Here is a 4,438-nt window from a genome sequence, read left to right on the forward strand (position 1 = left end):
CCGTTCCTTGTTGGAACATTTATTTACTTGGTGGGATATCATTATTTTATATTGTTATCTTAATACATCTATATACTTGGTAAAGGGTGGAAGGCTCGGCCCCTCACCTAGTGTTTTGTTCCACTCTTGCCGCCCTAGTTTCCGTCATATCGGTGTTATGTTCCCGGATTTTGTGTTCCTTACGCAGTTGGGTTATAATGGGAACCCCTTGATAGTTCGCCTTGATTAAAGCTTTTCCAGCAATGCCCAACCTTGGTTTTATCTTTTGCCACCTAGCCTCTTTTCTCTTGGGTTTCTGGTCCAACCGAGCGATGTCCGGGGCTACCAGGGGCAACTCTGGGCTGGCCTACCCGACGTCTTGCTCATCCGGTGTGCCCTGAGAACGAGATATGTGCAGCTCCTATCGGGATTTGTCGGCACATCTGGGTGGTGTTGCGGTCTTGTTTTAACATGTCGAAGTGTCTTGAAGAACCGAGGTACTGAGTCTGATCGAAACGTCTCGGGACGAGGTCTATTCCTTCGTTGACCGTGAGAGCTTGTCATGGGCTAAGTTGGGACTCCCCTGCAGGGATTTGAACTTCCGAAAGCCGTGCCCGCGGTTGTGGGCAGATGGGAATTTGTTAATGTCCGGTTGTAGATAACTTGAACCTTAACTTAATTAAAATGAATCAACTGAGTGTGTTACCGTGATGGCCTCTTCTCGGCGGAGTCCGGGAAGTGGACACGGTGTTGAAGTAATGCTTGCGCAGGTTGTTCTCTAGTTTCTCGCTCGCGCTTTGCCTCCTCTTCTCGCTCTCTTTTGCGAACAGGTTAGCCACCATATATGCTAGTCGCTTGCTGCAGCTCCACATATATACCTTGCCTTTCCTATAAGCTTAAATAGTCTTGCTCGCGAGGGTGCGAGATTGCTGAGTCCCTGTGGCTCACAGTTTACTATTACACCAGATGCAGGGCCTGATGATTCCGCTCCAGGTGACGCGCTTGAGCTCAAGTGGGAGGTCGACGAGGACTCTCAACGATACTATGTTTCCTTTCCTGATGATCAGTAGTGGTTCCCAGTTGAGGGTGATCAGGACCGTGTCGCATGTTGGGTTATGTTTTATTTTGGCGCCGTAGTCGGGCTATGAGTGTTTGGATGATGTAATGTTATTTATGTACTTGATGTACGTGGCGAGTGTAAGCCAACTATGTTATCTCCCCTTTTATTATATATATATATATTACATGGGATGTTGTGAATATTGCCTAACTTGCGACATATGCCTTCAATGCGATTATGCCTCTAAGTTGTGCCTCGACACGTGGGACATATAGTCGCATCGAGGGTGTTATAGATAATTTGTTTGTTTATAAAACGCCTATTCATAGGAAGTATGTTATACTTAGATGCGTTTGTCATGTGTTTCATGATGCTCTCTTTGTAATTCAATACTTGTCTTTCATGTGAGCATCATTGAAATTATCAATGCCTAGCTAGGGGCGTTAAACGATAGCGCTTGTTGGGAGGCAACCTAATTTTATTTTTTCTTTCTTGCTTTTTTGTTCTGTTTAGTAATAAATAATTCATCTAGCCTCTTTTTAGATGTGGTTTTATGCTTTTAATTAGTTTTTGTGCCAAGTAGAACCTTTGGGAAGACTTGGGGGAAGTTTTAGCAATCTTGCTGTAAAAAACTAAAAATTTAGCGCTCATGAGATTTGCTGCCATTTTTTTTACTGGAGAGCGCGATTAGGTTGATTCTTTTTGCAGATAATTAAAATAAAAATTTCTCACGCCGAAAATTTATTTCAGAATTTTTGGGGTTACAGAAGTATTCGAAACCTACAAATTACTACAGACTGTTCTGTTTTTGACAGATTCTGTTTTTCGTGTGTTGTTTGCTTATTTTGATGCATCTATGGCTAGTGTCAGAGGGTATGAACCATAGAGAAGTTGAAATACAGTAGGTTTAACACCAATACAAGTAAAGAATGAGTTTATTACAGTAGCTTAAGTGGTGGTTTGTTTTCTTAAACTAACGGAGCTCATGAGATTTTCTTTTCAGTTTTGTGTTGTGAAGTTTTCAAGTTTTTGGTAAAGATTTGATGGATTTTGGAATAAGGACTGGTAAGAGCCTAGCTTGGGGATGCCCAAGGCACCCCAAGGTAAAATTCAAGGAGAACCAAAAGCCTAAGCTTTGGGATGCCCCGGAAGGCATCCCCTCTTTCGTCTTCTTCCATCGGTAACTTCACTTGAGGCTATATTTTTAGTCACCACATGATATGTGTTTTGCTTGGAGCATCTTGTATGATTTGAGTCTTTGCTTTTTAGTTTACCACAATAATCCTTGCTGCACACACCTTTTGGTAGAGACACACATGAATAGGAATTTATTAGAATACTCTATGTGCTTCACTTATATCTTTTTGAGCTAGATAATTTTGCTCTAGTGCTTCACTTATATCTTTTAGAGCACGGTGGTGGTTTCACTTTATAGAAATTATTGATCTCTAATGCTTCACTTATATTATTTTGAGAGTCCTTTAGAACAGCATGGTAATTTTCTTTGGTTATGAAATTAGTCCTAATATGATAGGCATCCAAGATGGGTATAATAAAAACTATCATAAAAAGTGCATTGAATACTATGAGAAGTTGGATACTTGACAATTGTTTTGAGATATAAAGATGGTGATATTAGAGTGTGCTAGTTGGGTAGTTGGGAATTTGAGAAATACTTGTGTTGAAAATTACAAGTCCTGTAGCATGCATGTATGGTAACCGTTATGTAACAAATTTGAAACATGGGGTGTTCTTTGATTGTCTTCCTTATGAGTGGTGGTCGGGGATGAGCGATGGTCTTTTCCTACCAATCTATCCCCCTAGGAGCATGCGCATAATTCTAGGTTTTTGATGACTTGTAGATTTTTGCAATAAGTATGTGAGTTCTTTATGACTAATGTTGAGTCCATGGATATACGCACTCTCATCTTTCCATCATTGCTAGCCTCTTCGGTACCGTGCATTGCCCTTTCTCACCTTGAGAGTTGGTGCAAAGTTCGCCGGTGCATCCAAACCCCGTGATATGATACACTCTATCACACATAGACCTCCTTATATCTTCCTCAAAGCAGCCACCATACCTACCTATTATGGCATTTCCATAGCCATTCCGAGATATATTGCCATGGAACTTTCCACCGTTTCATTTATGACATGCTTCATCATTTTCATATTGCATTGCGTCATCATGTAGTTGACATCGTATTTGTGGCAAAGCCACCATGCATAATTTATCATACATGTCACTCTTGATTCATTACCCTTCCCGGTACACCGCCAGAGGCATTCATATAGAGTCATATTTTGTTCTAGTATCGAGTTGTAATCATTGAGTTGTAAATAAATAGAAGTGTGATGATCATCATTAATAGAGCATTGTCCCAAATAAAAAAGAGAGAGAAAGGCCAAAAAAAGAAAGTCCCAAAAAAGAAAAGAAAAAAAAGAAAAGAAATAAAAAGGGGGAATGCTACTATCCTTTTTTTCCACACTTGTGCTTCAAAGTAGCACCATGATCTTTATGATAGAGAGTCTCTTGTTTGTCACTTTCATATACTAGTGAGAATTTTTCATTATAGAAATTGGCTTGTATATTCGAACAATGGGCTTCCTCAAATGCCTAGATCTTCGTGAGCAAGCAAGTTGGATGCACACCCACTTAGTTTCTTTTGTTGAGTTTTCATACATTTATAGCTCTAGTGCATCCGTTGCATGGCAATCCCTACTCCTTGGATTGCCATCAATTGATGGGCATCTCCCTAGCCCGTTGATTAGCCGCGTAAATGTGAGACTTTCTCCCTTTTGTATTCTCCACCTAACCCCCATCATTATATTCTATTCCACCCATAGTGTTATATCCATGGCTCACGCTCATGTATTGTGTAAAAGTTGAAAAAAGTTTGAGATTACTAAAGTATGAAACAATTGCTTGGCTTTTCATCGGGGTTGTGCATGATGAGAGCATTCTTATGCGATAAAAATGGAGCATGACCAAACTATATGATTTTGTAGGGATGAACTTTCTTTTGCCATGTTATTTTGAGAAGACATGATTGCTTAGTTAGTATGCTTGAAGTATTATTATTTTTATGTCAATATTAAACTTTTGTCTTGAATCTTTCGGATCTGAACATTTGTGCCACAATAAAGAAAATTACATTGAGAATTATGCTAGGTAGCATTCCAAATCAAAAATTCTGTTTTTTCATTTACCTACTCGAGGACGAGCAGGAATTAAGCTTGGGGATGCTTGATACGTCTCAAACGTATCTATAATTTTTGATTGTTCCATGCTATTATATTATCTGTTTTGGATGTTTAATGGGCTTATTTATACACTTTTATATTATTTTTGGGACTAACCTACTAACCCAAGGCCCATTGCAAATTGCAGTTTTTTGG

Source organism: Triticum dicoccoides, chromosome 6A, assembly GCF_002162155.2.
Source record: "Triticum dicoccoides isolate Atlit2015 ecotype Zavitan chromosome 6A, WEW_v2.0, whole genome shotgun sequence".
In the NCBI taxonomy this organism is placed as follows: domain Eukaryota; kingdom Viridiplantae; phylum Streptophyta; class Magnoliopsida; order Poales; family Poaceae; genus Triticum; species Triticum dicoccoides.